Source organism: Humulus lupulus, chromosome 3 (genome assembly GCF_963169125.1).
Source record: "Humulus lupulus chromosome 3, drHumLupu1.1, whole genome shotgun sequence".
Classification (NCBI taxonomy): Eukaryota; Viridiplantae; Streptophyta; class Magnoliopsida; order Rosales; family Cannabaceae; genus Humulus; species Humulus lupulus.
The window spans coordinates 80,758,269-80,770,953 of record NC_084795.1 but is presented as its reverse complement, the minus strand read 5'-3'; positions in this window follow the sequence as shown (position 1 = coordinate 80,770,953).

Here is a 12,685-nt window from a genome sequence, read left to right as displayed (position 1 = left end):
ATTGGTTTTTGGGGAATAAAATATTTGATATCTGTGTGTGCAAAAGTGTGGAATCCGATATAGAGCTAAATGGTATTTCGCAAGGAAAATATTAGGTAGTATTTTTGTAAATAAAATACCAATTTAATTGTTTGATGTAATTTTTCCAATACTTTTTTAAATTTTTGTCACCACCAAATTAAATTTATATTTAAAATCTAGAAGTAAATCATTTATAAAATAAAAAATTCAAAATCATTTTTAACCTCAACTAGCTAGTACAAAACTTCAACGAATCAATTGACAAAGTTCATATTAATTTTGTTTTTCATATAGGTTACATTTGGGATGTGAAATTGAATTTTATAGGATTAAATAATTTTTATCATGCATTTTTGTAAAGAAATTGGAGAGAATATTGAAAAAATAAATCCAACAACCTAAATAATCCCTCTAGTATAAATAACTTAAGATTTTTAGTATTATTGCCCCCTAAGTTATTCATGGATTGTCAATTGAGTCCCTTAGTTTTTTTTTAAGCTATTAATCCCTTATGTTGATTAAATGGTGTCAATTACATCCTTTTCTTTAACACCATCTAATTTTTAAGAGAAAAGTTAAAGAAAAAATCTTATTTCTATTTAAAAATTAATTAGAATAAAAATAATTAATTTAAATATATTTTCAAAAAATAAAAAACTAAATACAAATATTTTTAATAAAAAAACAATATTTTCTCTCTTACTCTCTTATTCTTCGTCACTATTGCATTACATCTTCTTCACCATTGCATTGCAGGACAAGAGAAAATCATAAAAATCAACTTTCTGAAAACATCTCATAAATGGATACTTGAAAACACTATTTCTTCCTCATCATTCTGTTTAGAGTCTTGATCACTCCAAGTGGCTGCCATGACTTTTTTTTCTTTAAGGTATTTGCACACTCAGATTGAATGTGTCCAAATCATTCACATTCCCCGCACTGAATACCCTTTTTATTAGTTTCAAAGGGTTTAGAAAAATTACCTTTTGGGTTTTTGGATATGACCTTTTTGTTTCCCAATTTCTTTATGTACTTTTGAAAATTTTTTGTTGACAAAGCCATCTCATCATCTGAACTTTCCTTCTTTTCTCTGGAAGATTTCAAGGCAATAGATTTCTCCTTGATTTCTTCTGTTTTACCTTTTTGTCTAATTTATTGGTTTATTTTTAAAAGTTCGAAGTGAACCCATCAATTCTTCTACTTTTATTTTGTCTAGATCTTTTGCTTCTTCAATTGCAGTTAGCTTAGTCTGAAACCTGTCAGGGAGAACTCTAACAATTTTTCGAACCAAAACATTCTCTTTAAGTTTCTCACCAAGAGCAAAATATTCGTTAGCAATATCTGACAATTTCTCATAAAATTTAGTGAGGGTTTCATTATCATTCATTTTCAAATTTTGTTGTGAGCATAACAAGCCTCGAATGCTTGACATCAGCAGTTCCTTCAAATTGAGTTTGGAGGATTTTCCAAGCATCCTTGGCCAAAACACATGAAGAAATCAATTTAATGTAACCTTCATCAACGCCATTAAAAATAGCATGTAATGCTTTATTATTGTAACTAGACAGTTTATCTTCAGCATTAGTCCAATCAAGTTCAGATTTTACCTTAGTTACATCATTGTTTTCTGCTAGAGGAGTCCAACCACTCAAAATAGATCTCCAAGCCTTTTCATCTTGAGATTTGATGAAGGCTCTCATTCCAACTTTCTAATATGGATAGTTAGAAACATTGAGTAAAGGGGGTCGAGTTATGGAGCCTCCTTCTGTGAAAAAAGATATTGCAAGAACAAAAACAACAAACGGAATAAACTAAGATCACACTCAAAAATGAGTGACCCGCTCTAATACCAATTGAAATTTCATTTTTAGTAATTACCAAATTAATTAAACCATTTGAATTAATTAAAGTGCAGAATGGTAATTAAATGTTTAAACAGATTTCAGTTATGTCGGGACACAGTCCGAACTTGTCACGACAGAAACTAAACACAGTGCAAAAACAATAAAGAACACAACAAATTTTACAAGGTTCAAAAACCCTTTCGGATAACCTACTCCTTGGGGCCACGCTCAGAGAATAAAATCAATTAATAAAGAATCACAAGTACAAAATATTGACTTAAACAAAACAAGACTCCCTCTTGAGATTTGCCGCAACTTTGTTGTACTTCTCTTCACTAATCTGATCTTGATTGAAACGCTCAACCACTTAAACTCCCTTCAATGGCCAGCGAGTCCTTGTATCCTCCCAATGCAAGGCTTGTAAAAATCCTCTCCCGAAGACTATAACAGTTGTGTTCAAATTACAATGTGTATTCACTCATGAATGTGATATAAACTCACCACAAAAACTAAACACTCATTTTTCTACAAGATCACGTGAATACTATGATCTTGAATACAAATAAGGAACTCTCACAAATATTACAACACACTCACATATTATGCACCAACGAGTTCACTTTTTCTCAATGCCTTAGAGACCTATTTATAGAGTCTATTTCGTGCTCTTAAAGGCTGAGAAAGAATCTCCTAATAAAAGCAAGAATATTTGAAGATATTCTTGATTGATGAAGAATTTCCTTTTTTAGAATATTCAGATCCGACAAATACGATTTTGGTTGGGACAGCTAATTCCTGTGTCAGATCAAATTTCTCAAGATAGAAATAATGATTAATTACATCAAAGATTCATTTTCCTGAATTTTATTATCTTGAGCTGCACGAAAAATTATAGTCAAATATTCCATAAATGATTTTGAGTAAGTACAGAATATTTGCTTTATATAAACACAATACATCATCCCTTTATAATCATATTGTGATAAAATTAAGCTAAATATTCCGAAAATCACAATAATGGGAAAGTGATATTCTGAAAATCACAATAAAGGGAAAGTAAAAATTATCTTTTAAATAAAAAGATATTTCTATAAAATATGCCAATTTTAGGATTTACAATCCCCCCCTTTGGCAATTTTATAGACAAGACATATCTATTTTCTTAAAAGATCCCTGCATGAAACAAGTGAGTGCTTATATTCACAAGAGTCACAAAAAGACTCCCCCTGCCAAAGATAACCAAAGCACATGACAAAAACAATTAACAAAAACCAATGAGAAAATGCAGGTCAAACAACATAATCAAGGCACCAAAAAATAGAGTTATTCTCTCTCCCCCTCATTGTCTGAGAAAAATGTCAAAGAACAAAGGAAACGAAACCAAAAACAAAGACACATTTAGTGTTCTTTTACATTTAGCAAAAGCAAATAAAAATAGATTGATAGGAACGGTAACCGTCATGGAGCTGGAGTGGTAGATGCATTGATGATTGCCAACGAAGCAAGAATTTGGCGCTGAGTATCTTCCATGTTAGTGAACCGCTCGGAGAGACTTGCAATTCTTGTCTGGACAGAAGGGAGAGCAGTCGGGACAGCAGGGGGGTGTCAAGCTCGACATCGCCAAATCCAGAACTAGCCAAATCAATGTCTTTGACCTTTCGAGCTGTAGTTGGAGCATGGTCATCTTTGACAATGTAGGTAAGTCCAACCAAAGGAGAAGTCAAGGTCTTGTGGGACTTCTTCAAAGGATGCTGAGAGTCCAAAAGTTTGTAAATGACTTGTGGAAACATCAAGTTTTGACCCTTGCGTTTGGCACCACTCAAGGACACGATTTGATCAAAAATAACAGCAGCAAGATCGATAGTGACACCAGTCCCAATTTTGAACAATAGAAAAGCCATATCTAAAGTGATGGTCGAGGAATGAGTGGTAGGCATCCAATTGAACATTGCAAATTTGAAGAGTGCACCATAATAGTGAGTAAGGTCCGAGACCTGGAGAGATGCACTCGGTTCCTACACCATAGCTTGGCCAACCAATTCAGACAAGACTTGATCCTTTGCAAACTCAATAGAATCGTCAACCTCAACAGAAACGAGATTGAGGGCCTTAGCAATTTCAGTAGGACTAAACCTATACCAATATCCCCTAACATAAGCCTTATGAAACATAAAAGAAGTCTGATCTAGCAACTCATCATTCAAATTTTCATGAAATTCCTTAACTACCCGAGGCACAAACCCATCAAAGCCAGAAAAAGATCGTAACCAACCCCTTTCTCTAAAGTAAGTAAAACCCCAAAAACACAATGAGGAGCAAAAAGGAAATTACGTTCACTAATAAAGTGATGATGCTCATAAAATTGCATATTTTTCTAAGTAAAACAGAAAGTAAGAGAATGAGCTTTGAAAGAGGAACCTGAAGTACGGACAGGGGCACCTTTTTGTTTAGTGACTTTGGTAGTCAATTTGGGAAATGCCAATGGTGTTGTGCCCTTTGGGTCAGAGGCAACAGGAGTGGTTTTTGATGGGTCTTCTTTAGATTCAATCTCCTCCTCCACATTTTCATGAGGATCTTCAGGAATTGTCTTGGTCAAGGAAGGGTCCAACTCAGGCAGTGAGTCTTCCGTTTCAGGAGAAACATCCTCCGATGAGGTACAAGGAGGTGGGTTGATTTTTGCCTTCAATTTGAATTTGGATAAAGGAGATGAATCAAAGATGGAGCTAGTACCTTTTGTTGGAGCCACTTTGGCCTTCTTGTTTCTCTTTGATCCAGGGTCTTTGGATTTGCGTTTTCCCTTTGCCTTGGGTGTCAACACATCAAGGGATAACGACGATTCAGGGTCATGTTTAGACGGATCAGACACGGCTTCAGTGGAGACTGATTGTGTACGACTTGTAGTCAAGGCAGGTTGGATTTACTTGACCTTTGGATGAAGTGAGTGGAACCACTGAGGCTTGATTTTACTGAGCATCAAGGTTGAGAAAGGTAACTCCTTTACTCGTAGCCCCAATCAAGGTAGATCCCACAGGACTCGGAAGAGCAAGAACCTTCTTTCTTACTGTAGTTTTGGGTCGACGACCTATAGGAGGTGAGACAGCAGGAATTGACGCTGGAACAGGTGGAGTGGCAGAGGGAACTGTCTTAGGAACTATCTCCTTCTGAGACTTCACAGATTTGGTGGTAGAACCACGACCTCGGGTCTTCATGGCTGCTAGGAGAGAAACAAATGAAACACACAAAGAACAAAACCCTAAACACTTTGGTTATAAGTGAGAGAGAAAAATAAGAAAACACTTAGAATGAAACAGCCAAAGTGAATCCGAATATATAGAGTATTCGGTGCACAAATGAGGCAAGTTTGAAAATGGGTAACCAAAAATAAAGGGTAATCGAATTTAATGTGATAAATGCCAAAATATCTCATTTTTTAAAAGATTCTTTCACACCTCAAAATTGGAAAGTTTTTGCATGATTTTGAATATAATGAGATAAAACAAACAAATTGCATCAATTAGTTTTTTAAAGTACATGGTAAAAAAATAGATTTTTATTTAAGAAAAATTGCTGAAAATAAAAAGTAAATTTCCATACCATAGTGTCCATGTAAATGCCAAGTCTTATTCAAGAGAAACAAGATAACCATTTTTTTAAATTAGAAAAATTAATTCTAATTAAAATACTAAGTGACCATAATTCGAAAAAGAATATACCAATCAAAATATATTAATCAATTCATTATATGTATGAGTCTTACAACAATCTTACACAGTCTAGTCAACAAGCATATGTGTGTGCATGTGTAATCAATTTGGCATTTCTTTTTGGCCTTTTAAAGCTAGGGTCATTGCCCATATTTGGCAATTGTGGCCTTTTTCAAATTGTAACCATAATGGAGGCTAGAACTCTTATACTGATGGTAGCCCTTTACACTGGTAGAGTATTCTCCAATATAATTGCTAATTACTTGGTACCAACTTACTCAGTGTTATCTTTCACACATCAGTATAGGTAGCTCTTTTCCAAAATGGAGCCTGAAAAAGAAACTGGATTAAGGAATGCTCATACTAAAACAGACATAATGATTTGATCAAATATAAATTAGATGGTCTATAATTTTTCAAATATGGTTTTTTTATTTCTCACAAAGTATAATAATTATAACGTTCATTTTCTAAAAATTAAAAAAAAATGCTCATCAAATTTCTTCCAAACAGGACAAGAGATTTACACAATCACATATGCAAGGCAAGACAATCAATTTATTGGAAATTTCAAATAAAACAAACCCCCAAGGATTTCCTGAGGGAATCAAATCTGACCGTGTCTAAAGCTTTAGTGAAAATATCTGCAATTTGTTTGTTAGTCTCAAAATATTCTAAAATCAAAGTTTTATTTTCAACAAGTTCCCTAATCAAATGATGGCAAATGTCAATATGTTTGGTGCGAGAGTGCTGAACAGGATTTTTAGAGATATTAATAGCACTTTGTAGTGCACCAAAAAAAAAAAATTATTATTTAAATTTTTGTGATTATTTTATTTAAATGTTAAGTGTGATGAATTTGTTTTATTTAAGTGTTGTTGTTTTATTTGGATGATTATTTGTTTTATTTGATTGTTTATTATTTTATTTAATTGTTAGAATTGTTTGGTTAATTAATTTAATAAGTGAATAATTGTGTAACATGTTTATTTTACTATTAGTGTTACATTTTAAATAAGTGTGACAATTGAGGTAATTATGTGAGATTTGGTTGAATGCACTAAGGTGCATGGTAGATAGTGATGCACCCTAGTGATTTAGTGTGTGCTAGTACATGGTGATAAGGTGCACATGTGTGGATTTTCTACACATTTTATAATTGCCTTTTATTTGATATTTTTGTGTAGTTTTATTTAATTAATAGGAAAATAAATATAATGGAAGGAAAAGGGCATGTAGGTGGCGTGAAGGATATTAGGGGATTTTTTTTCCATTTTTCTTTTGAGAGAATGAGATTTAATTGGATGAGGATAGACCATTTGGGAAACTATCATTTGACTCCTATCCTTTATAATAAAAGAAAAATAAAAAGGAATTAAGAGAAAATAAGAAGAGAATAGGAAAGTTACCTTTTTCTTTTATTGTGTCATTATGGGAAAATTAGGATAAAGAGGGAATGGGGAAAAATGGAAGAGCATTATGCTCTTGGGCTGCCGAAATATAGAGAGAGAGAGAGAGAGAGGGCGTGACCTAGAGAGAGAAGGAGGAGAAGAAAGAAAGGAAGAAGAAGAAGAAAAAGGGATTCAAGCTAGGGTAAGGTTTTGATTATTTTTCCTTATGATTAATCTAGTATTATTATTGGGTTGTCTCTAACCTTGTTCATCTTCTTCTTCATCTTGATCATTCAAATATACAACCCCTAGGGTTTGAGCAAGGAGGATTATTGGACTCTTGGTTGGTTTTGATTCTTGATTTTCTATCAAGAAAAGGTATTGAAATCCTTTCTAAATTTTGTGATGGTTTTGATGAATAGATTATTTGAGGGATTATGGTTAAAAAGGGGATTCATGTTTTGGGTAGAAAAAAATGGGTACTTTGTGTTCTTGATATCTTGTTGATGATGAGTTGTTTGATCTTGCATGAAGGATATTATGGTTTAGTGTATAAAAGGGTTTTGGTGTTGATCTTTCTAAGAATAATGATTAGTGATAATTTATGAATGCATATGTGGAGATTTCGGCCTAGGCATACCCAAGGATGTTCTTGATATTTTTGTTAGATGTTGTGTGATTTTCAATATATTAGATCCATGTTTTAGGACCTATGTAATATGGGTAAGTTGATAATTGGCAATCTTGCTATTTGGATCCATGAAATTTTGATAGGATGCATGTTATATTGTGAATGAATAAATTATAAGATGCATGAAAATAATGATAAGAATTATGTTAGGGTTTTTGTAAAGGCATGTTCATGAGATATGGTGTTATGAATCTATGTATGCTATTGCCATGGTTATTGTTGTTATTATTGTTTTGTTGGATTTCATGTATAAATTCATTGGAATAGAATAAGGTTTTATAAGGTTGCATATGAATATGTGTTAGTGATATTCTTAGAATTATTTGTATAATAAGAGCATGATAGGATTTGTGAGTTATTGTGTTTATTGGACATGTATGATTTTATGTAATTTTTGGGATAAAAGATGAGTTTCATGAGGAAGTAAGCTTGCTGTTTTTTTGTAAATAATTGGGTAAAAGTTGATAAAAAGATGATTTGCATGCATAAGTAATGTTCTTGATGTTATGTTAATTTTATGAAATTAAAAAGGGGATTTTAAGTCTCATTAAAATGATATTTTACTCAAATAATTACCTACAGAATTTTTATTGATTTTTGAGAAAATATGAGCTTTTAAATTGAAGATGGTGATTTTTAATGATAAAAATAGTTGCTGGAATTTTTGTAAGAAAATATGAAGTGAATTTCACTAAAATGAATTTGATGAGTTTTGGAATAAATTATTTTTCCTAAGTTATGGTAATATTGAAAAATGGTATTTTTAATGGTATGAATGCATATTTTGATAAGTTGTGATTTTTCCTTTGTTTTGATTGAGAAAAATATTTAGATTCTATTTATTTGTGATTTTTGGAGAAAATAAATGGTGGCTAAAAGTTTGTTTTAAAAAGGTTAAAAATTGTTATTTAATTGTCACATATGGATTTTGTTACATAAAACTAAGTCTTAAATAATTTAAATAAAAATATATTTTTCCACACATAAAAATATATTTTCTCACCTCATTTAAGTAACACAATGATAAAATTTATTTTTCTAAAGGAACATATTAAAAATAGGCATTTTAATTAAATCCAAGCTTTTTGGTTAATTCTTTATAATTTGAGATTAATGAATGAAATTTGTCACATATTTTATTTTTGAGCTAAAATAAAATAATTTTATAAAATAAAATAAAGTTTTGAGAAATTTAATCAACTTAGAAATTTTAAGAAAAATAAAGCATGTAATATGTCTATTGATTTTAAAACAATAAAAGTAAGAAATGTAGAATTATCGTTTTTTAAAAACGTCTTTATTACGCAATGTTCCCACGTATGCATGTTACATGCAAATCCACTTTTACGTCCAAAATTATGTTTATTATTCAACTATGTGGTTTTTATAAAACGATCATGCTAGTAAAATGGGTAAAACGAGCATTATTCTTTTATGGCGATAATTGCATGTTTTGTGTAACTGATATTATGTGTGCATGGCCCATGCACACATGAGTTGTGTGGAAGGGCAAAATAGTAATTTTATGAACCTAAGAAATGTTATTTTGATTATGATATAGGCTCGTTGAAAGATTGTGAAAATTCTTAGCTTGGACCTGAGATAAGGAAGTTAGATAGATTCTATGATTTTATGCTATGAATGGTAAGACTGTTGTATGAATGAATTGTTATGAATTATGAATGTCATAATGTGATGATATGTTGAGTGTGATATGTGTATGGATGTTAGATACATCAAACCAGTTACGATGTCAGATACATCAAACAGAATACGATGTTAGATACATCAAACAGATTACGATGTCAGATACATCGAACGAGTTACTAAGGACATTGAGACGTAACTCCTAGGGCGGACGCGCCGAGGTTATTCAAGGACCAGTGATCCCCTGTTTACCTCATAGGGTGACATGGACAACTAGCGATCCATGCTCATCATGTATGTTGTATGTTTGTGATATGATGATATGTCACTATTATGTTATGATATGATGATATGATGATATGTTACGATTATGTTATGATATGATGATATGTTACGATTATGATATGATATACCATGATGTTTTAGATGAACGTTAGTGTTTGTATTTGTTGTATTCTTACTTGCTTATTTGTTTGTACTTCCTTACTGGGCTTTTAGCTCACCCCCCTTACTTTCCTTCCAGGTAGCAAATAGGATTTCTGTATGGCACGCGTGGTGACGTGAGGAGTTCTTTCATCATGGGGTGTATGACGTGGGGTAATCCTATGGACGGAACAACGATCAACGTAGAACGCCATTTTAATTATGTTTTGTTTTTAAGAGACTTTCCTAAATTATTAGTGGGACTCAGTTATTTAAATTTTTGGTTTCTTTGAACTTTGCATAAAAATCTATGTTTTATTTTAAAACTTATGGCGCCAATTTGCATGGTTTTAAACAAGTCCCCCTGAGACTTTGATAATGAATGTTATTCTTTTATGAACTATGTTATGCGAATGTTTTGTAAGTATTAGTCTAGGGCGTTCTTTACACACTTGTATTATCACAAAAAATTGTTAAAGTTTTAATATCAAACCCATAGTCTGCCAACATTTGTTTCATCCACAAAAGTTGAGTACAACAGCTTTCAGCAGCTATGTACTCAGCTTCGGTTGTTGACAAGGAGATGGAGTTTTGTTTCTTATTATGCCAGGAGACCAAATTGTTTCCTAAGTAAAAACAACCACCACTTGTACTTTTTCGATCATCAGTGTTTCCTGCCCAATCTGCATCACTATAATACACAAGGTTAGAATTTGTTTCTTTGGAGTACCAAATGCCTAAATCAAGAGTATTATTGATGTAAGGAATAATTCTTTTTACAGCAGTCACATGAGACTCCATGTGGTTCCCTTGGAAACATGCACACACTCCAACACTATAACTGATGTCAGGGCGACTAGTAATTAAGTATAGGAGACTCCCAATCATACTCCTGTAAATAGTTGGATCAACTTTCTTCCCATTCTCATCTTTAGATAGTTTGACAGTAGTTCCCATGGGAGTTTTAGCAGGTTTAGATGCCTCGAGTCCAAATCTCTTCACCAAATTTCTAGCGTACTTGCTTTGTGAATGAAAATCCCCTCGTCTGACTGCTTCACTTGAAGTCTTAAGAAAAAATTGAGTTCTCCCACCGTGCTCATCTCAAACTCTTCCTGCATTTGTTTCACAAATTCTTGTACTAGAGAATCATTAGTAGAACCAAACACTATATCATCAACATATATTTGTGCTATCATTATATTTGTATCAATAATTTTGATAAAAAAGTGTTTTGTCTACTCCCCCTCTCTTGTACCCCTTTGAGACCAAAAAATGAGTTAGTCTCTCATACCAAGCCCGTGGGACTTGTTTCAACCCATACAAAGCTTTTTGCAATTTAAAAACATGATTGGGAAAGTAAGGATCCTCAAACCCTTTGGGTTGTTCCACATAAGCTTCTTCATTCAAAAATCCATTTAAAAAAGCGGATTTGACATCCATTTGGAATAATTTAAAACCAAGAACACATGAAATAGCTAGCAATAATCTTATGGATTCAAGTCTTGCAACAGGGGCAAATGTCTCATCAAAATCAATTCCTTCAACTTGAGTGTACCCCTGTGCAACTAGTCTAGCTTTATTTCTTATTATGGTCCCAAATTCATCAGTTTTGTTTTTAAATATCCACTTTGTACCTATAACATTAGTATGACTCGGTCTAAGGACAATGATCCATACCTCATTCCTTGTGAATTGATCTAGTTCTTCTTGCATAGCATTGATCCATGATTCATCATTTAAGGCTTGCTTCACATTTTTTGGTTCCAATGTAGAAGTAAAACAAACAAATTGAACCAAGTTTACATACCTCTTTCGAGTGACCATACTCTCTTCAAGATTTCCCAAAATGAGATCAGAAGGGTGATTCTTTTTTACTTTGGTTGATGGTTCTTTTTGAACGGGGTCAGAAGAAATAAATGGATTTTCCTTCTCTGTTTGTCCAGTTGTTGTCATGACAGAATCAGTGTTTGATACATCATCAGTAGCTGTTGTCGCCTCTAAAGGTTGTACTGTCAGATCTGTCATCTCTTTATGATGCTGAACATCAATGAACCTGTCAATTTCCTCCTCATGGGAGTACTCAGAAAATTCTTTTAGATCATCAACAACTACATTAGCAGATTCCATAATAGTTTGGGTTCTCATGTTATAAACACGATAGGCCCTACTATTGGTGGAATATCCAAGAAAAACTCCCAAATTTCTTTTGGCATTAAATTTGTCCAGATTCTCACGATCTCTAAGAATATAACACAGACATCCAAATATATGAAAATAATTGACATTGGGTTTTTCATCTTTTCAGATCTCATACTGAGTTTTATTTGTACCTAGACGCAGAAAAACACAATTAATTTTGTAATAAGCAGTGTTAATTGCTTCAGCCCACAGTTTCTTTGTGAGTTTTTTGTTATTCAACATAACTCTGGCCATTTCCTGCAAAGTACGATTTTTTTGTTCCACTACCCCATTTTGTTCTGGGGTTTTGGGTGCAGAAAATTCATACAAAATTCCAACAGATTTACAATATTCATCATAAACAGAATTTTCAAACTCCTTACCATGATCACTTCGTATTCTTACAATTTTTTCAATGTTACAATTTTTTTCAACTCTTAGTCTTGTATAGAGAGTTTGAAAAGCTTCAAATGTATCTGATTTTCTCTTAAGAAATCTACCCAAGTAAATCTAGAAAAATCATCCACACATACAAAAATATATCTCTTACCATTAATACTTTCAACCTGTATAGGACCCATGAGATCCATATGCAATAATTTCAACACATTTGAAGTATTAATATCAGATGGTGCTTTATGGGAAATTTTCAATTGTTTTCCCAATTTACATGATTCACACTTACCAAGTGATTTTTTACCCAGCTTGGGTATTCCACAGATGAGACCTACATTAGCAATCTTTTTCAAATTTTTTAAATTTATATGTCCAAGTTTTTCATGC